Here is a 27,101-nt window from a genome sequence, read left to right as displayed (position 1 = left end):
GCAGACCTGGGAAAGGTGGCCCCTTATCTGCCACTAGGGAAAGCCAAAAAGGAACTCATCACAGATTCTGTAGAAACACCCCGGAGGTAAAGGGAGGGTAAAGTTAAGGCTAAAAACAATGGGAGTCTACTTAGGTCCTAATCCTCTAAATACTGATATACCTCCACCCCTACCTACATGCTGGAACTTCCAGAATGCAGGCATCCTCCACAGGCAGGTGGTTCAAATGTTCTTCTCTGGAGAATCTGCCCAGCCCCGGAGGGAAGGCCTAAAGATAAAGACAACAAGCCCAGGACATACTGATCTGACTAAAACTATTTCGTAACTGTTGAGAGGAGGGACGGAAATGGCATACATGTGTGGTAGAGGCAGGCGTGTGTGGTAGAGGGAGGTGGGGAAATGAGTTAACATTCTCTTCTTCCATGGTAAAGTGTCTAGGCATAGGCATTTAAATAATGCCTAAAACTGAAAACTGACCACAGAAATATCAGTATGTCATTTAGAGACAAGGGATGTAACTACCAGCAAGAGTCATCTTACTAACAAGAATTGAAAGCAGTCATCTCTGGGGAGCAGGAAATGAGCTGGCGGGGGTGGGGAGGAACTGATGTTTTTTTTGTAACAGGCCCATAGCACTATGTCCATGTATAACCTTGATAAAATTTAAAAAAATTAATTAATACAAAATACAGTAGTACACCGACCCCATCCATGGTTTTGTTTTCCAGGGCTTCAGGAATGTGGGGTCCGTAATGGCCCAGAAGCAGATGATCCCTAATGATTCGTCAGTAGGCCAATAGTTGCCAAATGCTATATCACAAAGCCTATGTCATTCACTTCACTGCATCTCATTGTATAGGCATTTTATCATCTCAAATCATCACAAGAAGGATGAGTGCAGCACAATAAGATATCTTGAGAGAGAGACACCATGTTCACATAACTTCTATTCAGTATATTGTTATAATTGTTCTATTTTATTATTACTTATTGTTAATCTCTTACTGTACCTAATTTATAAATTAAACTTTATCACAGGTATATATGTATAGGAAAAAACATAGTATATATAGGGTTTAGTACTATCCACGGTTTCAGGCATCCATGGGGGGTCTTAGAACACATTCCCCACAGATAAGGGGGGGGGAACTACTATAAAATGTAATGTCCATGCTTTAATTTTTTTCTTAGATAATTCAGGACATCACAATAAACACCACTGACTTGTGCTATCTCCTCAGCATCTAGGACCTACAATGAAGCAGGATGTTGAGGATCTGGGCTCTGGAGACTTTGAATCTCAGCTTTACCACTCACTGGCTGTGTGACCTCTCTGTGCCTCAGTTTCCTCATCTGTGGAACAGATAATAATGGGATTATTTTGCAAAAGCTGAATTATGTGATACCTATAAGTGTTTAAACTAGTGTTCAGCACATAGTGCTCAATAATAGCTATTTTTAAGGTATGTTTGCCCCGTAATAAGTGCCTCCTGACCACTGCATTGATTTCATCTTTTACTCATTTATACTTCATTCTCCTTGCTCCCACCTTCAGCCAGATGTCCCTCACCATAGTAATCCCTGTGCCTTTCTAGAATAACCCCTTCCCCTTCCAGTGTTCAGTTTCTAATTGACAAGGCACCTGGAAACCAAATAATCAAGCTTATTAAAACTGCATGTAAAATGGAGGAAACTGGGCGCCCAGAAATGTCCTGAAAACCTCTCTGTGAGGCAGATAGGCAAGTTTCAATATGAGCCATCTGTCTGACCCCTCAGAACACTTTGGGCTTACTTCCTAACTATCAACTGTGGGTCAGTGCGCTGGGTGACACTCAGGGTAACCAACCACCTCAGTTTCCCCAGGATAATCTTAGTTTTAGCACTGACAGTCTTGTACCCCTGCACACCTCAGTCCCAGCCCTGAGAAGATTACCTAATCCTTCTGAGCTTTCTTCATCATCTGTAATATAAAGGATAATATCTACTTTAAAAGTCTGGTGAGAATTAAATGAGAGAATGTTTGTATACTTCCTGACACATAACAAGCTCTCAATAAGTGGTAGCTCGAGCTACTGTACTAGTTACATATTATTATCCACTCTAGTATCAGTGGCAAATCATTCTTAGATACCTACCCTGTAACTTGGTTATTTTCTTACTGGCAAAAATAACTTGCCTTATATACAGTAGATCTCAGGAGACTGAAATGTGTGCTTTTGTGAATTTCCTTCTGCCCTTGCCCTACACAATTTTATTTTAGGAACTAAGACATATTAGAGAAATTTAGTATTTCAATATTGCTAATTTCTCCACTGGGCAAAGTCCTAGGAGGTTCTTGCCATCTTTTGACACATGCATCTTTTTTATACTATGGGAGACCTGGGGTATTTATGTCAGTAGCTGCTTCCATACCTATGGACCAATCAGCAAGCCACCCCACCAAGACAGCCATCAGGCATCACACCTGACATTCTTTTTAATTTGCATCTTACTTTTTTCCTTCATAATGGAACCAAATCACTCAGTGTCCTAATGGATTGACAACTCATTCATTAAATATGCCAACTCCATCCCTGAAAAATAAGGGATCTATGTTATCATCAAACAGATGAAACACCATTTCTGACCTCAAAAGCTGAAGCAACTCATTATTCGATAGATATTAATTACAGCCTGGAGGAAATTGCTCACAACTGTGCACCCCATCAACACAAGGGTGAAGTTGCTATGAGAAAAGTTGCACAGTTTGGGTAGATAACAGGAAGGATCAAGTTACACAAAACCAAAACATGGCCTGGGAACCCTGTGAGAGGTAGAGCAGAAATGTAAGACACTATACTGGCTCCCAAACTCCCTCCTCCCATGCTCATATTGTTCTGCCAACATCCCTAACAAGGTGCCCAAGGCCTGTGAGTGCATGAAACACTGGAGACCCACACAATCTCATCAAAACCTTGAGGAGCACCCAGTTCCAACCACTGGGGTTGGAGCCAGGACAGGATTTCACCAAGCATGGTCTGCAGCCCACTGATAGCAGAATCACCTAGAGTACTTCATGAAAATCCAAAGTCCTGGCTTCCATCCAGGCCTCTAAATTAGGATCTGAGAAAGAGACTAGGGAATTTACATTTATAAATGCAAGCTTCCCAGGGGATTCCCAGTTATCTATAATAAAGTTTGAGAGCAGCTGTTCTAGGGAGACAACAGATAGCAAAATGCACAATTACAACTATAATTGTGTCAACCTGTAGGGAAGATCTTGTTTAACCTCTACCAGCCTCAAATTCCAAATCTGTAAAATAAGGATAATAATACCGACCTAGCAGAATGGTGGTGGGAATTAAATGAGATAAGTAATCGTCTCAAACATGGTTCCTCGCACACAGCAGGTGCTCAATAATTAATCGCTCCCCCTCCTTTCTTGTGTATGTCATTCTGATGAAGATTTATAACACTAGGTCCTGTTTTGAATAAATGTCACCAAAGAAAGCAGATGACTAGTTTTAGTTGAGCCCTTGATGTTAAAGAGTCACCAACTAAAAGGCTGAGGCCAGCTGCTTTAACTAGAGGTTGGACCACAAAATGTACCTATGGACAGTGGTTCTCAAACTTGAGTGTGTGTCAGAATCTTCTGGATGGCTTTAAAATAACAGACTGTGGGCCCTGCCTCCAGAGTTTCAGATCCAGTAGGTCTGGACTGAGAATCTGCATTTCTTTTTTTTTTTTTTTTTTTTTTAAACGTTTATTTATTTTTGGGACAGAGAGAGACAGAGCATGAATGGGGGAGGGGCAGAGAGACAGGGAGACACAGAACCGGAAACAGGCTCCAGGCTCTGAGCCATCAGCCCAGAGCCCGACGCGGGGCTCGAACTCACGGACCGCGAGATCGTGACCTGGCTGAAGTCGGACGCTTAACCGACTGCGCCACCCAGGCGCCCCGAGAATCTGCATTTCTAATACGTTCCAGGTCATGCTGATGGCGTTGGTCCCAGAACCACACTCTGATGGTCATTCTGCAGCCCCAGAGTCTAAAATCAAATTGATCTGACACTTGGTGGTAAAAAAAGGAAAACTATGCTGTATGCATTTCCTGTGTGACACCAGACTGCCTAGTTACAAGTAAATAAAGAAAAAAGTAATAAACCAGCAATTTCTGAAGTGGTATTGCCTCTGAACCTGAGAATCTTTGCTGCAATATTTTGTGAACAGCAAGGAGAGAAGCCTGGGAGATTTGAGTGCCATCTCCCTGCTCACCCGATGTGTGACCCTGAGTAAAGCCCTTGATCTCTCTGAGCCTCAGTTTACTTATCTGGAAACAGGGGTGGGCTCAGTCACTAGCTCCCAAACCTGGTCATATACCATCCATCATTTTGGCAGCATTTAACATTTTTTTCATGTTTATTTATTTTTGAGACAGACAGACGGACAGAGTGTGAGCGGGAGGGGGACAGAGAGAAAGGGAGACAAAGAATCCAAAGCAGGTCCCAGGCTCTGAGCTGTCAGCACAGGACCCAATGCAGGGCTTGAACCCATGAACCAGGAGATCATGACCTGAGCGAAAGTCAGATGCTTAACTGACTTAGCCACCCAAGAACCCCAATTTTGGCAGCATTTTAAAGGACACATGGATTCCTCAGCCCTGACTGCAAAGTAACGAATCAGTATTTCCAAAGGAGAGAGTGAAAAATGTGTGGCTTTGTGTGAGTATGTTTTAATAAATCCCCCTGTGTGATCTTCACAGGCAGCCAGTTGTGAGGAACCATTACCACGGTGATCTTTCGGGCCTCTTCCAGCAAGATATTTTTGATTTCTAAGTCCCTGTGCCCTGAGTCTGTGCTTACCAAGTAGCTTTCTTCTATTATATTTGCTCCACATGGAGTTTTACTACAGGAAGCAAGTACATTAGTTCTCAAAGAATCCAGTCTGCTTAACAATTCCAATTCTCATGTATTAATAAACTAGTGTTCTAGTTTTAGTTTAAAAAATAAAATAAAGGCCAACATGTAAGAAATACAGGAATTTCATAGGACTGAATCTGTAAAGCAATCTTCTCTAACACCAACTGCTTACTTTCTGTCATTCATTCATTAACTTAGCATCTGTCATGTACCAGGTATGATTCTAGGTGTTAAACACATAGTAGTTCACAAAACAAAGTTCCTGTCCTCATTGAGAGAACATTTTAGCATGCAAAGAGAGACAATAAATAAGTGAACATAAGGATAAAATAATTTCAAACAGTAATAAATACCATGAAGACAATAACACAATCATAGGATAGTGAGTGACCAGAGGCTACTTTTAATAGTCATCAGGGTGAAAGTCATCACCCACCTCTTTTTTTTTTTTTTCAGTTTATTTATTTTGAGATAAAGAGAGAGAATGTGTGTACACATGAGCCAGTGAGGGGCAGACAAAGAGGGAGAGAGAGAATCCCAAGCAGGCTCCACACCATCAGCCTGCAGCCTAATGCAGGGCTCAATCTCACTAACTGTGATATCATGACCTGAGCTGAAACCAAGAGTCGGACACTTAAATGACTGAGCCACCCATCCGCCCCCATCACCCACCTCTTTGAGGGGGTAATATTTGAAATTAAGTCTGAATGATGCCAAGGAAACAGTCACATGAAGATCTGGAGAAAAACACATTGAGGGCAAGACGTTCTGAAGAAGGAATGTGCTTGGCATTTCCAAGGAACAGAAAGGAAGATGAGGCTGAAAGATGAAGGCATAGGGATGAGCTGAGGTCATGGAGTCCAGCAAGGCCCAGATCATGGAGACCTCTACAGACCATGGTCAGAACATCTGAACCTTATACCAACCGCAGTAGCAAATAGCAGGGAAATTTAAAAGAGAAGGAAGATATGATCTGATTTAGATTTTTAAAGATCACCAGCTTTTTGCAAGGAATGGGCTGTGGCAGGAGCAGGGAGTGGGGGGCAAGAATGGGACCAGAAAAGCAGCCATATACAGAAGAAATGATGGTGGCCTTTAACTGAAAGCTGGCACATACCCATAGCAGGCACTCATATGTTTCTGGACGGCTTTAACTTAAGTTAAAATCATAATATACCTGGGTGGCTTACTCAGTTAAACGTCCAACTCTTGGTTTCAGCTCAGGTCATGATCTTACATTCGTGGGTTCAAGCCCTGCATTGGGCTCCATGCTGAAAGTGCAGAGCCTGCTTGGGATTCTCTCTCTCTCCCTCTCTCTCTGCCCCTCCCATGCTCGTGCTCTCTCTTGCTCTCTCAAAATAAATAAATAAACTTAAAAAAAATCATAATATACTTGTTTCACTTCCTGTGATATTTCAGAACAGTCAAGGAAAAGGCACTGGTTGTTAAAATTCCATCTGAAAGTCATTTCGTTTAAACAACAAAACAACACAATTTTGTCTTGCCCATCTTACACCTGGTTACAATCAAGAATGATTAGCATAGGGACATGGAAAGAACACAGTGGAGAAACGGCTGACAGGCCTGTCTTCTAGAACCTTCTCTGTTATCAATCTGAACCTCTTCTGAATCTCTGAGGTTACCTGGTTTCTAGAGTGCTTACCAGCCCTTGAATTACGTGATGCTGTAAGTTTAATAAATGTGGTGTCCTTACCTGGGTGACAAAATGGGGTGATGACTCAGGGTAGGGAGTTTCTGTTGTTGACTTTTAACCTTTCAGAGAAGCTACAGTTAATGAAGGTGTTAATGAAGACACTGTCCACTCTTACACTTTCCTTAGAAAACCCTAATGTCCAAGGCAAATCTGAAACAAGGGTATGGTTACCGGCTGGAAATTTGGGGAGCAGACACTCTCAGTCAGCTGAGAGCTCATCATGCATAGGTGCTGAGAGCACAGGTCTCTGAGGAATTTAGAGGCCAAGTCTTCAGTCACAATGCTCTCTGTGGGTTTCTAGCAGGCTTCCACCTATGCTGAGTCATGTGGCAGACTTGCTACTGACAGCTGTCCCCACAGGGTCCATTCCTGTCAAACGGTCCACCTGGTACCTCTACAAGGATCTCCTCCCATGTGATCCCTGAGGGCAGTGGTTTCTCAGTCCAACTGCACATCAGAATCTTTTGTGGGGACTTTAAAAACAGTATCAATACCTGGGCCCTATTCCACATTTAATGACTTAGAATCAGGGTAAGGGAGAGGTGACAAACACAACAATGGTGGAGTCATGCTTAGTTAACTTTACATGATGGAGAGAACATGTCAGTCAGGAAACTGCAGGCCAGGGAGATTCAGTTATTTGTCTAAGGCAGGGCTTCTCAGCCTTGGCACCATGAACATTTTGGGCAGGACAATCCTTTGTCCTGAGGGGCTGTCCTGTGCCTCTATCCATTAAATGCCAGTAGTAACTCCCCAGCTCTGACAACCAAAACTATCTCGAGACATTGTCAAGAGTCCTCAGGGGAGGAGGGGGTCAAATCAGCCCTGAGAACCCCTGGTGCAATATCACATAGTAAATTGTCAGCCATATTAGAGACTAAAACCCAGCCTATTAGTTCCCAGCTATGTTGGCTCCTCCACATTCACACAGGAGTTCCAGAACACAGGTATGAGTCACTCCCTGAAGAAGCACCAAAACCCACTTCATGGCTTTCTGTGCCTAAGCAGAGCAGGGCGATGGAGACTTGGCCTTGCCCCTGACAATGGAAGCCTAGTCAGGAACAGCCAGTAGCTTGTTTGGCCACATTTGGTCTCTAGTAACTGACTGGAACAATGCCTTATCTTTTCAAGGGCTGCTAGACCTTTTTACTCATTCTTGGAGTCATTCCCTTGTGGTAGTGAGATTCATTATGAAAATTAATCACATTTTAAGAAACAAAGAAATCCTGACCACCACCATAGATTAAATTTTAAAATTCTTGGATATCTAAGGGGCGCTTGGGTGGCTCAGTTGACTAAGCATTCAACTTCTGCTCAGGTCATTATCTCACAGCTTGTGAGTTTGAGCCCCACATCAGGCTCTGTACTGACAGTTCAGAGCCTGAAGCCTGCTTTGGATTCTGTCTCCCTCTCTCTCTCTGCCCCTCTCCCGCTCTCACTCTGTCTCTCTGTCTCTGTCTCTCTCTCAAAAATAAATAATAAAACATTCAAAAAATTTTTTAAAAAAATAAAAAAAATTAAATTCTTGGGTATCTCAAAAGAACATTTAAGTCATGACCTATTTCTATGTGTCTTATTCCTCCCCATATTAAGGCTAGTATAACAAGAATAAAAATGCCTTATCATAAAGTTTAGTTAGCTGAGACCCTGTCTTTGTTCTTAATGATACAAATACACAGGAGATAAGTAACCAGTCATACCCAGATAAGATTTGACCAGCCAACCATGTGGTGGGATCAGGGTAGGATGGATAAACTACAGTTAATAAAAATGAACAGATTTTTCAGTCTCTTGGCAACCAATTTTATTATTATGCTTTGACCTGGCAGCTGGTAAGGCTTTATATGAATTAATCAATTAACCCATGAAAAAACAAGATTAGTGGCTCTGAAATATGGCACTCTAGTGGCAGAGGAAGCATGTTCATTTTCAAAGCTGCTTTCTTAAATAGGTACACATAAGTTTTAAATAATAAAAAAATAACCCAGTGTTTTATAACAACACATCTCTAAAGGGTAAGTCACCTCTATCTATCTAATACATTTGTCCTTACCATATATCTTCCATATTTGTTCTGCCACAAGGCCAGGGGGTGAGAGGTTTCATAGGAGTAGGCCACAAAGCAAGCAGGTTGTCAGTAAGACAACACTTGGTTGTTGTGGACTTAAAAAAGCATCAAAATATCTTATGATAAAAATTTTTAAGGGACAAAAATATTAACAAGACCTCAAAAGGAATAAAAATACATTGAATGACAAGCTTTCTGGCATTGTCACAGGGAATACAACCAAATGGTGGCTTTCAACAGTCATATGGATCTCAGAGAAAAGACAAGGGTGTCTCATGTGCCTGCCACATTTGGATCTGGAGACTGGAAGGGACAGCATGATAAGGGAGTGATCATGGGAGAGTGACAACAGAAGTGATTAAGGGTGGGAATTGTTGAATCACTAAATCGTGCACCTGAAACTAATATAACACTGTATGTTAACTATACTGGAATTAAAAAAAAAAGTGATTAAGGGTCAACATGAAAACCTAGAAGAAAGAAAGAAAGAAAGAAAGAAAGAAAGAAAGAAAGAAAGAAAGAAAGAAAAGGAAAGAAAGAAACTTACAAAGTAACATATCTTATGGGAGACATTATGCAGTAGACCAACCACTGTGCCTGGAATTTCAGTCCTGACTCTGCCAGTAACTCTGTGATCTTACAGTCACTTAATGTCTGCGGATATGAATTTCCTTAATTACAAAAGACTAAAGTAAAACTCAATCTTCTTCAACTTCCTTCCATTTCTTATACTCCTTGAGTTTATGAGTCCTCTCTGTCCTTAAAGATTTTATTTTTTTAAGTAATCTACCCCCAACTTGGGGCTCAAACCCACAACCCTGAGATCAATAGTCGCACACTCCACCGACTGAGCCAGCCAGGCAGCCCCTCTCTGTCTTTAAGATAAACACATGTATGGTCACCAGAACGAGCCATAGCTCAGTCATTCTTTGGACATTATCATGATCAATGCATTTCCTACACATAAACATGGGTTTACCAGACTAGAGTTGCCACATTAAATACAAGATACCCAGTTAAATTTGTATTTCATAAAAACAAGTTTTTGGGGGGCACCTGGGTGGCTCAGTCAGTTGAGCGTCTGACTTCAGCTCAGGTCATGATCTCACAGTCTGGGAGTTCGAGCCCTGCATCAGGCTCTGTGCTGACAGCTCAGAGCCTGCAGCCTGCTTCGGATTCTGTGTTTCCCTCTCTCTCTGCCCCTCCCCTACTCATGCTCTGTCTCTGTCTGTCTCAAAAATAAATGAAAACATTAAAAAAAAAACAAGTTTTTTCGTATAAGCATTTATGCAACATACTTATAGTAAGAAACTATTCATTGTTTATTCAAGATGCAAATTTCTTTTTTTTTTTACTTGCTAAACCTAGCACCCTACCTCCAACCCCACATCAAAAGTTCAATTTTAAGAAACAAAAGTCTGATTCCATATATGTGAGTACTTCTGAGGTGTCTGAGGCACTAAATGGGAGGCCTTCTCAAGAATAAACACATAAGGAGGGGTGCCTGGGTGGCTCAGTTGGTTAAACAGCTGATTCTTGATCTTAGCTCAGGCCTTGATCTCAGGGTCAGGGGCTCAAGCCCCATGTATGGCTCCATGCCAAACACTTTTTTATTTCAAAAATTTTTTTTAAAGAGTAACACACAGAGACAAAAATAAATAAAAGGAGAAATAGCTTTCAACTTTCTTTTTAAGCAAGGCATCAAATTTTAGTTAACAGTAAATAAAATATGAGTGTTAGTAGACCTCAATAATACAAGAAGAGAATGTGGTGTGCCTTCTGTGCTGCATGACAAGACAGGAGGCCAAACAAGCTGGATGCTCACTGCTCCACATATCTCCCTCTCTGGACATAAAGTTAATTACAAAGCCTTTATCTCTTCCTCCAATTCAGTGCTCAGGTCTGCTCCCAAGGTAATCAGCTCAAGGGAAACCAGATCATAAACTTAAACTTCCTCATCAAGAGGCAGAAGAATAAATGTGACCCAAGCAAAAACTGCACAAGGCATAAAAAGCGAAATCAGTGAAAGGGAAAAATTATTCTCTTCAGAAGGCAATCTTGTTTTAATAATGGCAACACAATCTTGCTTCCAAGGAGTTCACATTTGTTTTTAATTTAGCTTTATTGAGGTATAATTGACATATAAAATTCCAAGACATTTAAAGTGTACTTCATGCTAATTTGATGTATGTTTACATTGTGAGAGGATTCCCCCCATCTAGTTAGGGGCTCAGACTTGAAATATGCAACCTCTGTCTTATTTTGGGGGGAGGTTTCAAACACAATTTATTAGGGAAAATATATTTATATATATCCCATGTATATGTAAAAATAATCCTTTTCCATATTTTGCAAATATAGATATAGTTTAAATAATTGAAGGTTGATTCAATTTTTAAATAACTTATAAGATTAATTACCATACTCTCTAGGCGAAGAAATTTAATTCTCACTGAGAAATGGCAGTAGGAAACCCTGTTCAACTGTAGCCAATATTGCTCTATCAGAAGCAGCAGGATAAGATGAACTAAAACAAGATATTTATAGCTATTGGCTAAAAAAATTAAATGTAAGGACTAGAAGTTTCCAATGATAAAAATAAATCCAGGTTTATTCATTAACTTACTGGTACATTCAGCAAGAGTTTATTATTGAACATTTCTTTTATCTAAGATACCTTGCAGCATAAGACTCAAAAAGTAAGCCGAAGTCATCATGCTCTGCCTCCAGGATATTACAATCTAGCCATAAGACGTGTATGACAACATATACATAAACAGTTTCCAGTCTAAAGTAGTTAGGTAATTAAATGCCAAAATGTGTCTCAGAATTGCAATTTCAGTTAGAAGCCAGAGAAGGATTAATTCACTATAGTGCAAAATATTCATCAAGAAATGAATTCCATTTTCTTGAATTTGAATTCAGCACAAGAAGCGGTATCCCTGGAGACAGGTACTGAATGCCTCCACACAGTCTGCCTAGCTACAGAGAAGAGGGTTCCCCACTGCCATTGTGATAAGAATCCAAAGCTATTCTCTTGGGGGGAATAGGAGGATAGAATAGGGGAGACATAGGAGATGTTCAAGTAGCTACAGACATTGCTTCTCTTAGGTGAAGTGTGAAGGAACAGAGAGGAAGCAACAGTAGAATGATCTCCATTTCTCAGTCTCTCATTCCCTTTTCATTCTTTCAACACATATTTTTTCAGAGCTTAATATGTGCCAAAAAACCATTCTAGGTGCTATGCACACCATAGAACAAGACAAATTCATAATCTTCATGAAGCTATTCTAACAGTGGGAAACAACAGTTGTGTGTGTGTGTGTGTGTGTGTGTGTGTGTGTGTGTAATGACAGTGCTATAGATACTCTAAAAAAAGAAAACTAAGGTAAGGTAAGGGGGCAAAAAATGATAGGTGGGGTGAAGGATGCTATTTTAGATGGGATGGTTCAAGAAAGCCTTTCTAAAGAAATGATCTTTGACTTGGATTAAATGAGTGAGAAAGCCATGCAGACATCTGAAGGAAGAACATTCCAGGCAGAGGAAAGAGCAAATGCAAAGGTCTTAAGGTGTGGGTGAAGCAGAACAAGCAAAGAGGAGGATAATGGAAGATGAAGCCACACACCACATCAGAGCCTTGCAGACCATGATGAGGATTTTTTTCTTCTGAGATAAAAAAAAAAAAAAAAAAAAAAAAAGCCACTGCACAGTTGTGAACAGAGGAGTGAGTGGCATAATGAACTCTGGCTGCTATGTTGACTGTAGAGTGGTGACGGTGAAAGCAGGGTGGCCCTGCAGGAGGCTTTTGCAGTAATCCAGGTGACAGAAAAGATAGGATCTTAGTAGAAGCAGTGGAAATGGTGAGAAATGGTTTTTATCCCATATATATTATATTTTCTCAAAGTAGAACCAGTGAGATTTACTGAAGGATTAGAGGTGGGAATGAGAAAAAGAAAGGAATCAGGTGACTCCAGAATATTTAGTGTGAGACTCTAGAAGAGTAAAGTTGTCATTGACTTAGATGGGAAAGACCAAGTGGAAGCAGATTTGGGAAGGGGAAATCAAGAGTCTGGTTCCTAGAGATTGCAGGGCACTTCAAAACCCTTAAAATCTGTTCTAAAACCAAAGATACCGATATTGAGAAGCTGATCTTACAATTCATATGAAAATTCAAGAGACCCAGGACAAACAGAACAATTTCAAAAAAAGAAGAACAAAATGGGAGGACCTCACACTTCCCAACCTCAAAACCTACTACATAACTACAATAATAAAGATAGTATGATACTAGCATAAGGATAGACAAATAGATCAATGGAATAGAATTAAGATTCTAGAAATAAACCCCCACATGAACAGCCAACTGATTGTCAACAGAAGTGCCAAGACCATGCAAAGGGGAAAAAAATAATATTTTCAACAAATTGTGACGGGAGAATTGGATATCCACATGCAAAAGGATTAAATTAGACCCCTGCCTCACACCATACACAAAAATAAACTTAAAATGAATCAAAGATTGAAATATAAGAGCTAAAGCTATAAAACTCTTAGAAAAAAAACACAGGCATAAATCTTCATGACCTTAGATTCGGAAGTTCTTTCTTAGATTTGACACTAAAAGCACAAACAACAAAAGAGAAAATTAATTATACTTCATCAAAATTAAAAATCAAGGCAAGCCATGTACTTTAAGAAAGAAAGGGAAGAAGAAAGAAAGAGAGAAAGAAAGAGGAAGAAAGGAAGGAAGGAAAGTTAGAAAGTAGGTGAAAACTAACATAAAGAATGATCTTCAGTCCAGTTCTTTCAGCATTTTATTAACCTTTCTTAATTTCTAATCATCTGCAGAACAGTTTTCCAGACTTTTCCCTCTAAAGCAAGTTTTTAAGAAGGCAGAAAACAGGGAAGGGGATAGCAACAATGGACTACCAACAAATTAAATCAGCAATAATTACAGAAAACATATAACATAACACTACTCCCCCTTCCCCAACTCTGAGCATGAGCCAAACATAAAGTGAAAATCCATGGAGTCATAAAAAACAGCTGTTAGCCCAAAGGGATAAGGAAGAAAACCCGAGGCAGAACATTCTGAGACCATGTGGCCAGCAGGAGCCAAAAGGCCAGGAAGATGAAGTTAAGGGCTCACAAGGTTTCCTTCATTTCAGGCCTGACTTTGCTTAATTGGTGATCTACTGGGAGAGAGATAAGGATTTGGCAATAGTTACCAAAACCTGTCCTTCAGTCCTACCACCAGTCAAGACCCAAGGGCCTGTCACCAGGTAGGGTTTTTGGTCTGACTGACAGGAGAACCTTCTCGCACCCAGCCAGTTTGCTGCCCAGACCCTCACCAACAAGGGTGTAAAGACGTTAAGTAATCAAACTGAAAACAACAGGAGGGAGAAAGAACTATGGGCAGTGCAGGAGGTCTCGGACTTTACTCCTCTCCTGCCAGAAGTTTCCTTCAACACTGACGGGGACTCTCGCGCCGGGTGCCACCCGGAGGTGACTTCAGCCCCGTGCCAACCTGGAACTGCACCTAGGCAGCACGTCGCCCAAGCTGTCCCCCACCCCCGGCGGTTGTCAACGTAGGGTCTGTGCCGCGCGCCTGCGAGAAGCAAAGCAGCTTTTCCGGCAGGCTCAGACCCCCAGAAGGGGGACGAGGAATCGCAGCCTTCAATGCCAGCCCCAGGGCCAACCCAGCCACTCGCCGGCTACCACGCTCTGCCCTCCGGGTTGAATCGGAACCCCTCGGACGCCGGGAACCGAGCAGCGCCTCCCAGACCACCCGCAGCCGCCCGGCTCACCTGGCTCCACCTCGCTGTCCCCACGCAGCTGCTCTTGCGCGCGCTTCGCGTCCACCCGTTGCCGGCCCTTTTTGGGTTCTCGGCGGGTATTTTCCGTCTGGCCCCACATCACTTCCCGTAGAGGAGAGCGAGGTGGGGGCGGGACCTCCTCTCCACCCTCCACCTCCCGCTTCCTCTTGTCACCTCAGGGAGCACTCCCGCCCTACCCCGCGAGGGCGCTTTGCGGGCTCCTCCTCGCACGACGCTCCCAGGCCCGCAGCACCTGCCGCACCTACGCCTGACTCCTCTCGTGAGCCACGAAAAGGCCCCCGCACGCTCCCTTTGGCCCATATTAGGTCTCCACCGCCCTTTCCTGGAAAGTGTGAAACCTTAGAAAGTTGTTTTCGTGTTGAGACACAGGGGTCACATTTACAAACTTCTCTGGGGCCAGCGAGCTGCGAGGTGTGCTTTGGTGACTCTCGCCAAATCTCCTCCCCCCACCAAAGCCATGTTCTTAAAGGTGTTTTCCAGGGCATCATATCAGTGTCTCCACCGTAGTAACCAGGGGGGTGCGGAGCAGCTGCAAAATCGGCCCGAGGCGGGGTTCCCGAGGCCCGGTATGCTCCTGCTCCAGGTGCTCCCGGGTCCGGCTCCCCGGGGCGGGATCTGCGCCGAACGTCCGGCTCTGCCACTGTCCATCCCGCCCCGCCAGCTTCTCACTCGGATCGGCCTGGACCTGGCCTTCCTGGGGCAAGGGAAAGCTCTTGGGATTCTTGGAAATGACGCGATAGAGAAAAAGTAAACTCTGGCAGGAAAAAATATATTTCTGAGAGGAAATGACAAACGAGGTCTCTGTTCATACAGTCTCGTTCGGATTATAAAATCACTCTAAATTTTAAGAGAGAGCAATTCGTTAAAAAAAAAAAAAAAAAGGCAAACTACAGCACAATAAAGAATAGCAGCGTGAGGAGAAATCCGCGAGCCTTTGCTGCCCCCCAGCGGCTTCCTTATTTCAGCGCGGACGGGTTTATGTGCCCCTGCTTGGAACCTGCAGCTGTGAAGCCGGTTCCCCCACCAGACTACCACTCAGAGGCAGCCAAATTTCTCCTTCAGTGGCCTCGGGGTATGGACAGTGGCCTTTGGGCTTGCCTCCGTGGGCTCTTCAGGCACAGCACCTCGGAACGAAATAATTCCACTTCTAAGCAGAACCAAATGATTGAAAACCCTAATCAAGCTTCTTTTACCTTCTGTTCCATCTCACTGATCTGGGTCTACTTCCACCACAAGTTCAAGCCATTCCAGGCCCACCTGCCCAACCCCATCATGCTTCCAGTCTGTAGCTATTCACAGACTGCACTGCAATATAATTAGCTTCTCAGGTATGTGTCCAATGGACAAAATCGCTTACAGGACAAAACATATGGAATTGTGAAATATTGGATATGCATCCAATCTAATATTTCTAGGCAAATTTAGCAGAGTAATCTCAAAGTTAGAGATAACAGATTTCATCATAGGGTGATAGTGTCAAAGGACGTTCCCCAGGTAAGGCCATCATACTAGTAATTCCGGAGTTAGGCTAAGACAGGTAAAGTAGCCCGTGTTCATGTGTAAAGGAACAGTCCTGGGAGTTACTGATCAGCTAATAATTGGAGGACCATCAATGCAGCAACTGCTAATGGCTGATATGATACAAGGAGAGTTTTCCCTTTCAATCCTCCCCACTCCTGAAGCCAAGCAGAGCTGTGACCAGGAGTTTACCTAGCAGGAGATCAAAAAAACAGACAATGGTAATGTGGCCCATTCACTATCTTTTCATTCACTGAATTTTAAATCGAGGTTAGGAATTGGAGATGCAATAGTGAACAAGGTAAATTGGTCCCTACACTCAGTGGCTTGGTAGACCAACAAGTAAGCAGGTTAACTCCAGTGTGGTGAGATAAGATCCCTGAAAATGGAAGTTAGAGTGTTATTGGGACACAAGTGACACCAAATCAAAATTCCCTAGAGAAACTGTTGCATAAATTAAGAAGGATAAATAAGGTAGGAGGATAAAGAAGAGAATTTTAGGAAAAGAGAGCAGAGGAAAGACCTGGAGGCAGAAGAGAGTATCAGATATTAGAGCAACTGAAAGAAGTCCAGAAAAGCTGAAAAACTGAGTAGAATGAATCAATCAGAGAAGAAACTGGAGGAATAGCAGAGGCTGGATTTTTAATAACGCTGGAATGATTATAATGATAATAGCTAACATTTACTGACCATTTACTACGAATCAGCTAATATGCTAAGAACTTTGCATATATCCCCTCATATACTTCTCACAAGTACCCTCTGAAATAAGTACTATTCCTGTCTCTATATCACAGATAAGGAAACTGAGTCTTAAAGCAATGAAACAACCTGATCAAGATCATACAGGTGAAAGTGGCACAGCCAGGACTAGAACTTAGAACTCATTTTCTAAATGGCTATAAGGCTAAGAATGGGTTTCAGAGGCCAATTAGCATGCTGAAATCCAAGGGATAACACTAATCTGACTTAAGACAGTGATCATGAGGATGAAGATGAATAAACAGATTTGAGATATTTAGGAGAATAAATCAGGAAGACTTGATTGTAGATGAGGGAGAGAGAGAAATCTATGGAAATGCCCATTTCTGGTTTCAGTAACTAGGAACCATTGAGCAAAAGGAAGAGAGCCCTGTTGCAAAAGGGTAAATTTGGCCATAATGAACAAGTTTAGGACATTTTAACTTTGACATATCGGCATCAGGAGAACATACAAGTGCAACTGTTCATTGTGCAGTTGAATAGGCTGATCTGAAGCACCGAAGACATGAACTGAAGCTATTGCACAAAGGGTACTCAAAGACATGAAAGTCATTGAGGTAGTCTAGAAAATGTACTACGTGGGCAAAGAGGGGGCTTGGTACAAAACCCAGAGGATCACTCCATTAAAGAAGTCTGAGAAAAGAGTGCCCAGAGAGGTAAAAAGAAAACAAAGAGAAAAAGTTAATTACAGAAACTAAATATATTGAATACATTTTGTGTATCAAATCAAAATCCTCTCTATACCACTTACTCTAGTCACAGAACTGGTCACAGCATACCTCTTGATTCCCACCCTGGGGCTTCTGTGACAATGCAGGCTGCTGCTTGAAACATGCAGAATCTCAGTTTCCAGTATCACTAATATGGTTGAAATTGGAGGTATCAGTAAGAACTCATGCTTTTTAACACATAGACCTAGACAGGAATAGGATTATATATTGATATGCAGGTATGTATGTACTTTCCAGTAGTGTCTGCTAAGATATGCCAAAAGCAATTATATCACAGGAGTTGTGAATACACTTAGCACCCAGATTTTCTAAATACCCTTTTGCAATACAAGCAACAGGCACATGATTATATCTAAATATCAGGAAAAATAAAACCTTAGAGCTAATAAGTGAAATAAGCAAAGATGCAGAATACAGGATCCATTTTTTTCCCCTATACATTGGCAATGAGCTATATAAAAAATTAAGAAAAAATCCTATGTGAAGTAGCATCAAAAAAAAAATAAAACACTTAGGAATCAGTTTAACCAAGGAGGTGCTGGGCTTATACGCTGAAAACCACAAAAACAAATTAAAGAAGACCTAAATAAATGAAAAGATGTTCCACGTTCATCATTACATAATATTATAAAGATAACAATACCTCCCAAAAGAAGTTACAGATTCAACACAATCCTTCCCAAAAGGAATGATTTTTGCAGGAATGGAAAAGTTGATCCTAAAATTCACATTAAATTGTAAAGCACCTCAAAGAGCCAAAACAATCTTGGAGAAAAAAAAAAACAAAAACAAGGTTGATGGACTCACTTCCTGATTTCAAAAATTAATGCAAAGCTGCTAATCAAAACAGTGTGGTACTAACATAAGAATAAGCATATAAATGAATGGAATGGACATGAGAATCCAGAAATGAACCCATAAATCTGGGGTCAAATGATTTTCAACAAGAATGCCAAGATCATTCAATGAGGTAAGAACAGTCTTTTCAACAAATAGTGCTGGAAGAACTGGATATTTAGATGCAAAAGAATAAAGTTGGACCCTTACCTCACATCATATATAAAAATTAACTCAAAATAGATCAAAGACCTAAATTATAAACATAAAACTATAAGACCCATAGGAGAAAACATAGACAAATCTTCATTACCTGGGATTTGGCAATGGCTTCTTAGACCTAATAAGAAAAGTATAAGCAGCAAAGGAAAAATGGGTTAACTAGGCTTTATCAAAAATTTAAAATTTTGTTTAGCAAAGGACACAAGAGAGTGAAAATACAATATACAGAATGGGAGAAAATATTTGCAAGTCATATATCTGATAAGAATATAGTATCAGAATATAACAAAGAGCTGTTACAAATAGAAAAGACAAACAACCAATTAAAAATTGGGCAAAGGACTTGAAGACATTTCTTCAAAGAAGGTATAAAAATGGTCAATAAGCACAGGAAAAGATGTTCAATGTCATTAGTCAATAGGGAAATGAAAATCAAAACCAGAATTAGATACTCGTTAACATCTACTAGGTTGGCCATAACTTTGTTTAAAAAAAGAAAAGAAAAATTACAAGTGCTAGTAGCCTGTGGAGAAATTGAAACCCTTATACATTGTTGGTGGGGATGCAAAACGATAGTCACTTTGGAAAGCAGTTTGGCAGTTCTTCAAAATGTTAAACAGAATGACCATATGATCCAACAAATCCAATGTGATCTTGGATTAGTTCCCAGACAAGAAAAAAAATATTGTCTATTGACCTAAAGAGCACTAAAAGGACTTGGTAGAATTTGCATAAAATCTGAGATTAGATAATATTGTATCAATCTTAATTTCCTGATCTCTATCATTACACTGTAATTATGAAAGACAATATCCTTGTTTTTAGGAAGTACACACTGAAATATTTAGTAGTAAAATGGCATCATGTGGGCAATTTACTCTCAAAGGGTTTAGAAAAACAATAATGTGTGTGTTCATGTGTAAGTACACATATATGGAAAGAGATTAAAGCAAATGTAGTAAAATGTTAACATTTGTGGAATCTGGGTAACAAGTAGATGAATATTTTTTGTACTATTTTTGTAACTTTTCTCTAAGTGTGACATTATTTTGCAATAGTTTTTTTTTTTTTTTAATTTTCAGAAGTCCCTTTAGAATATCCCTTTGGATAAAGTCTAGTGGCCCACTTAAAAATCTACCATTTTTTTTGACTTTCTCTCTCACCCTTTTACTCCCATTATCTGCCCTGCTGATCTTAGAATTGGAATTGATTTGTGATGAGACTGGAGAAACCACCACCTGATTGTTACATGGATGGCCCTGATGATACTCCTTTCACGGAGGCACTGGTGAGGAGGCCTGACATCTTTGAAAAGATCAATGGTCGTTGCCCTTTATGGGTTGAGATTGACAGTTGAAGATGCTGCTGCAACAGGTCTCCCTAGTATCAACCAGGAATAAAAGAATCCCCACTCACAAAAGCTACAGGCATTTCCTGTTCCCAGCACTTGTCCCAAGCCTTGCTAAAGCCTGCAGGTAAACACACTCCACACAGGGAGCACCTGTGGAATACGTGACTCTGGTGACCAGAGGGGCTAATCTGGTGGCCAAAAGGGCTTATGTTCCTGGGCACCACAGGATTGTAAAAACTAGAAAAACATTTCAGGGCAAGGTACTATACCAAGAGCATTACGTAGAAAAATGACCAAAACACAACCTCTGACTGCCTGCAGATAAGCCCTATTTACTTGTTCTGTAGCTTTAACCTGATGGACAGGCTTTAGGTTTGTCAGATATCTACAGACCACAGAGGCACTACCTGGGAATATAGGCAGGGAATCACTGTCTTTGCACCCTCCCTTGACTTCATCACAGCTTACTGGTACTTCCCAGAAAGGAGTTTATACACTCATCTGAAGTCCTGATTTTTACGACTCTTACCCAAGAGAACCCTCCAGATCGCCTGACCTAGAGGTCAGCAGGGTCTACAATTGTGTGCCAAAGGACTATATATATTTACATATGTTAAAAGCTGCTGCTGCCTAAGGATCTGGCTTCCAATCAGCCTGAACCCAGGTGCTGACTGAGATCACAGGTCTTAGCACACCATCAACAACTGGAACCCCTCAAGAATAAATCAGTCTACTTAGGCAATCACAAAGATTCCAAAGACAAATAAGATCTAGGGCAAGGTTGAACAACAAGTTTCACCTCCTATCTCCTTCAAAGTAAGATACCTCCTTCAAGGCTGGGAGAGGTAGCTAGTTTGCATTATACTCAGAAACAAGCATGAAGAGTCAAGGAAAAAGAGGAAACAGTAAAAGTATGTTCCAAATAAAAGAACAAGACAAAACCTCAGAAAAAGACCTTAATGAGATGCAAACAAGTAATCTACCTGCTAGAGTTCAAAGTAATAGGCATAAAGATGCTCTCCAAACTCAGAAGAATGGATGAATACAGTGAGAACTTCAACAAAGAGGTAGAAAATATAAGAAAGAACTAAACAGAAGTCACAGAGCTGAAGAACATAACTGAACTGAAAAATACACTATAGGGATTCAACAGCAGGCTAGATGATGCAGAAAAATGGATCAGTCACCAAGAAGACAAGGCAATGGAACTCACTCAAACAGAGCCACAAAAAGAAAATGGAAACTTAAAAAGAGAAGATAGATTAGGAGACTTACAGAACAACATCAAACAGAATAACATTAGTAGTGTAGGAGTCCCAAAAGGAGAAGAGAGAAAAGGACAGAAAACTCCAAAGAGATCCACATCCAGACACATCATAATTAAAATGTCAAAAGTTAAAGAAAAAGTCTTAAATGCACCAAGAGAAAAAAAAAAAATTATGTACAAGGGAACCCCTTAAGACTACTGGCTGATTTTTCAGCAGAAACTATGCAGGCCAGAAGGGAGTGGCATGATATATTCAAAGTGCTGAAAAAAAGAGAACTTCCAACCAAGAATATTCTACCCAGTAAATCTATCATTCAGAATTGGAGAGATAAAGATTTTTCCATGCAAGCAAAAGCTAAAGGAGCTCATCATCACTAAACCAACTTTACAAGAAATATTAAAGGGATATCTTTAGGCAGAAAAGAAAACACACTAATAACAAGAAAATATAAAAGTAAAAATCTCACTGGTGAAGGCAAATATATAGTAAAAGCAGGAGACAAACCACTTATAAAGCTAGGATTAAGCTTAAAAGACAAACGTAGCAAACATAACTATAATAACTAGTTAACAAATACACTAAATAAAAAGATATAAAATTTGACATCAAAAACATAAAACATGGGGGAGGGGGGCACCTGGGTAGCTTAGTCAGTTAAGCATCTGACTCTTGATTTCTGCTCAGGTCATAATTTCTCAGTTTGTGAGATCGAGCTTCACATCAGGCTCCATGCTGACAGCATGGAGCCTGCTTGGGATCCTCTCTCTCCCTGCTTGGGATCCTCTCTCTCTCCCTCTCTCTCTCTGCCCCTTCCCTGCTCTTGCTCTCTCTCTTTCTCAAAACAAATAAACCTTAAAAAATTTTTTTTAATAAAAACAACATAAAACATGGTAGGGGACTAAAAATGTAGAGGCTTTAGAATATGTAAAAATTTAAGTTGCTATTGACTTAAAATATGCTGTTATATATATATATATATATATATATATAGGCTATTATATGTGAACCACATGGTAAGCATAAAGGAAAAACCTATTATAGATACACAAAAGATAATGAAAGGAAAAAACTAATCATAACACTAAAGAAAGTCATTAAAGCACAGAGAAAAAGAGTGAAAGAAGAAAAAAGGAACAAACAGGAAATACAAAACCAGCTGGAAAGCAATTAACAAAATGGCAATAAGTACATACCTATCAATAATTACTTTAAATGTTGGGAATGCAGGCTGGTGCAGCTACTCTGGAAAACAGTATGGAGGTTCCTCAAAAAACTAAAAATAGAACTACCCGACAACCCAGCAATTGCACTACTAGGCATTTATCCATGGGATACAGGTGTGCTGTTTCAAAGGGACACATGCACCCCCATGTTTATAGCAGTACTATCAACAATAGCCAAAGTATGGAAAGAGACCAAATGTCCATCGATGGATGAATGGATAAAGAAGATGTGGTGTATATATACCATGGAGTATTACTCAGCAATCAAAAAGAATGAAATCTTGCCATTTGCAACCACGTGGATGGAACTGGAGGGTATTATGCTAAGTGAAATTAGTCAGAGAAAGACAAAAATCACATGACTTCACTCATATGAGGACTTTAAGAGACAAAACAGATGAACATAAGGGAAGGGAAGCAAAAATAATATAAAAACAGGGAGGGAGACAAAACAAAAGAGACTCGTAAATATGGAGAACAAACTGAGGGTTACAAGAGGGGTTGTGGGAGGAGGGATGGGCTAAATGGGTAAGGGGCACTAAGGAATCTATTCCTGAAATCATTGTTGCACTATATGCTAACTAATTTGGATGTAAATTTAAAAAATAAATAAAACAAGTTAAAATTTAAAAAATTACTTTGGGGCACCTGGGTGGCTCAGTCGGTTGAGCAACCGACTTCAGCTCAGGTCATGATCTCATGGTTTGTGAGTTCAAGCCCTGCGTCGGGCTCTGTGCTGACAGCTCAGAGCCTGGAGCCTGCTTCTGATTCTGTGTCTTCCTTACTTTCTGCCCCTCCCCCACTCATGCTCTGTCTCTGTCTCAGAAATAAATAAACATTAAAAATAAAATAAAATAAAATAAATATAAAAAATTACTTTAAATGTAAATTCTCTAATCAAAAGACACAGAGAAGCTGAGTGGACTTAAAAAAAACAAGACTCATCTATATACTGCTTAAAAGAAACTCTGCAGAAGTAAGGACACACCTAGACTGAAAGGAAAGAGATTAAATAAATATTCCATGTAATAAAAATGAAGAGAAAGTTGGTGTAACTATACTTATACCAGAAAAAACAGACTTTACACAAAGACTATAAAAGACAAAGGGCATTACCTGTTGAAAAAGCAGTCAACCCAACCCAGGATATAAAAATTATATTTGTGCACCCAACATAAGAGCACCTACATATAAAACAAATATTAGCAGATCTAAAGGAAGAAATTGTCTGCATCAATAATTGTAGTGTGCTTTAACACCCTACTTACATCAATGGATAGATCATCCAGATAGAACATCAATAAAGGAACATTGGCCTAAACCACACATTAGACCAGATGGACTTAATAGCTAAATACAGAATATTTAATCCCAAAGCAGCAGAATACTCATGCTTCTCAAGTGCACATGAAACATTCTCCAGGATAGATCACATGTTAGGCCACAAAACAAGTCTCAATAGATTTAATAAGACTGAAATCCTATCAAGCATCTTTTCTGATCACAATGGCATGAAACTAAAAAAAATTACAAGCAGAAAACTAAAAAAAAAAATCACAAATATGTAGAAATTAAACAACATTCTACTGAACAATCAATGGGTCAACAAAAAAAATCAAAGAGGAAATCAGAAAATACCTTGAGACAAATGAAAATGTAACTATAACAATTCACAATCCATGGGATGCAGCAAAAAATGTTCTAATAGGGAAGTTCATAATGATACAAGCTTACCTCAAGAAACAAGGAAAATTTCAAATAAACTAACTTTACATCTCAAAGAACTAGGAAAGAATAAATAAAGCCCAAAGTTAGTAGAAAGAAAAAAATAAGAAAGATCACAGCATAAATAAATGAAATAGAAACTAAAAATAAAATTTAAAAATCAATGAAACTAAGAGTTGGTTCTTTGAAAGGATAAACAAATTTGACAAACCTCTAGCTAGACTTACCAAAAAGAGAAGGCTCAAGTTAGTAAAACTAGCAAGAGAGGTTATAACTGGTACTAGAGAAATACAAAGGATCATAAGAGACTTCTATGGACAATTATTTGCCAATGAACTGGACACCATAGAAGACATGGATACATTCTTAGAAACAGATAATCTTCCAAGACAGAATCAAGGAAGAAATAGAAAATTGGGATAGACAAATTACCAGTAAGGAGGTTGAATCAGTAATCAAAAACCTCTCAACAAACAAAAGCTCAGGACCAGATGCTTCACCAGTGAATTCTACAAAACATTCAAAGATTCGATACCTATCCTCAAACTTTTCCAAAAACGCTTAAGAGGAGGGAATGCTTCTAAACTCATTTTACAAGGCCCTAATACCAAAACCAGGTAAGAATGCCACAAAAAAAGAAAATTACAGGCCAATATCCCTGATGAATATAGACACAAAAATTCTCAATTAAATATTAGCAAACTAAATTCAACAATACATTAAAAGGATCATACACTATAATCACTGACCTTATGGAACCCTGCCTTAGACTGTTGTAACAGGATACCATAATATGGGTGACTTAAACAACAAATATTTCCTACAGTTCTGAAGGCTGGGGAGTCCAAAATCAAGGTGCTCATGGATTCGGTGTCTGGTGAGAAGGCCCTTTTCCAGTTTGTACCTTCTTGCTATAATCTTAACATGGTGAAGAAAGTGATCATCTCTCCTGTATCTCTTCTTATAAGGGCACTAATCCCATTCATGAGGGCTCCACCTGCACAATCTACCTCCCAAAGGCCCCACCTCCAAATACCATCACACTGGGGATTAGGATTTCAACATATGAATTTTGCCAGGGGTGTCACATTCAGTCCCTACCAAATCCTTATTGTAGAAAGAACGAACTGAAAGCCTCTGAATATGCTTTCCCTGGCTAAAACAGTAAATGAGAAGCAATTTAAGCAAAGAATTGCAGACATTAATGCCATCTTTAAAGATTTTAAGGATGTGGGCAGAGTCTATATCCCCACTGAATTCACCTCTCTGGGCCTGGCAAAATTTAAATGGAAAGAGTTCTAGAGAAAAATGGATGGTGATGTTACACGACAGTGTGAATGTACTTAATACCACTGAATTGTACACATAAAACCTGTAAAAATAATGAATTTCATGCTATGTATTTTTTATTACACATAAAAAACAAACTAGATGGGTTGTGGCAGAAAGAATGAACTATCTCAATTGCAGCTATTCTGGATGCTGTATCCTTGTTCTTTCTTTTTTTTTTTTTAAGACAGCTTTATTGAGATAGAATTATTATAAAGCTCACTATTTTATAGTGTACAATTCCGTGTCTTTAGAATATTGACAAAGCTGTCACTGATCACCACTATCTAGTTCCAACACATTTTCATCACTTTGAAAAGAAACCCCATATCCTGGCAGCCACTAATCTACTTTGTTTCTCTCCATTTGCTTGTTCTAGACATGTCATATAATAGAATTACAATATAGGGTCTCTTGTGACCATCTTCTTTCATGTTTTTCCAAGTTTATTCATGTTGTACCATGTATCACTATTTCATTAATTATGGCTGAGTAATATTCTACTGTGTGGAAATATAACTTGTTATCCATCCATTGATAGACATTTGTGTAATTTCTACTTTTTTATTTATTATAATAATGAAGCTATGAACATTCATGTATAAATTTTTGTGTGGACATGTTTTCACTTCTCTTGGATATATACCTAGAAGTAAAATTACTGGGTCATAAGGTAACACTGCTTAACTTTTTGAGGAATTGCCAAATTGTTCCACAGCAACTGAAGTTTTACATTCCCATCAGCAGTGGATCAGTGTTTCAATTTCTCCATATCCTTGCTAACACTTATTATTTTTCCATCTTTTTTGTTTGTATGCCAAGTGGGTATCTTATTGTGACCTTCATTTAAATAGCTGCAATATCTTTATTAGAAAAAAAAATTAACTCATTCTCTGCCGCTTGGTATGTAAATGCTAAACTGACAATGCCATCATTCTCAGGAATATCAAAAGCAGTTCAATTTAAGTTGATGCTACATATAAGGGTTTATCATTCCTTGGATATAACAGGATCATACATTCTTGCCCATTGTCATATGACTTGACTCTGTACCCTGTATGAAGTCTGTGTCCCTGCCCTTGACTCTGGGCTTGACCATGTGATGTCCTTGCTATAAACCAAAAGAATATGACAAGGCTTGACATTTGCCACAACTGAGCAGAAGCTTACAATTCCAAGTTTTCTCTGTCTCTCAGTCCTATATTGTCCTATCCCAGAAAGGGGATGCTCCTTGAGCCTGGGTTCCATGATAAGAAAACTCATGCAAGAGAATCTATCTGTAGTCAAGCAAAGCTAAACCTATCACATGGTAAATACTTGGTAGATGAATTAAAATTTTCATGTGTATTTTTAAGTTAGCAAGAACACCATGGGGGAGGGGAAGGAAAAAAAAGTTAGAGAGGGAGGGAGCCAAACCATAAGAGACTCTTAACAACAGAATAAACTGAGGGTTGATGGGGGGTGGGAGGGAGGGGAAAGTGGGTGATAGTATTGAGGAGGGCACCTCTTGGGATGAGCACTGGGTGCTGTATGGAAACCAATTTGACAATAAATTTCATATTAAAAATAAATAAATAAAAAATAAATAAAATTATCATGTGTATTTTTATGTGCATAG

General features: G+C 39.8%; 1 protein-coding gene across 4 annotated transcripts in view; it reads right to left on the bottom strand.

Annotated features, from left to right (window-relative positions):
• Positions 1–14,633, bottom strand: part of RAB27A (RAB27A, member RAS oncogene family) — a 77,423-nt gene extending 62,790 nt beyond the window's left edge. Inside the window, exon 1 of one of the 4 annotated variants that reach the window (XM_030318141.2) lies at positions 14,488–14,633. The gene's annotated coding sequence lies outside the window, so the exon portion shown is untranslated. Of the gene's footprint in view, positions 1–177; positions 271–14,487 lie in introns of those variants that run through there. The other 3 variants (XM_030318137.1, XM_030318139.1, XM_030318138.1) reach the window with 3 other exon arrangements.
• Positions 14,634–27,101: the final 12,468 nt, after the last annotated feature.

The sequence above is a fragment of the Lynx canadensis genome, chromosome B3 (assembly GCF_007474595.2).
Source record: "Lynx canadensis isolate LIC74 chromosome B3, mLynCan4.pri.v2, whole genome shotgun sequence".
Classification (NCBI taxonomy): Eukaryota; Metazoa; Chordata; class Mammalia; order Carnivora; family Felidae; genus Lynx; species Lynx canadensis.
Note: the sequence above shows the minus strand (reverse complement) of the source record. Positions and strands in the feature narration are given on the sequence as shown.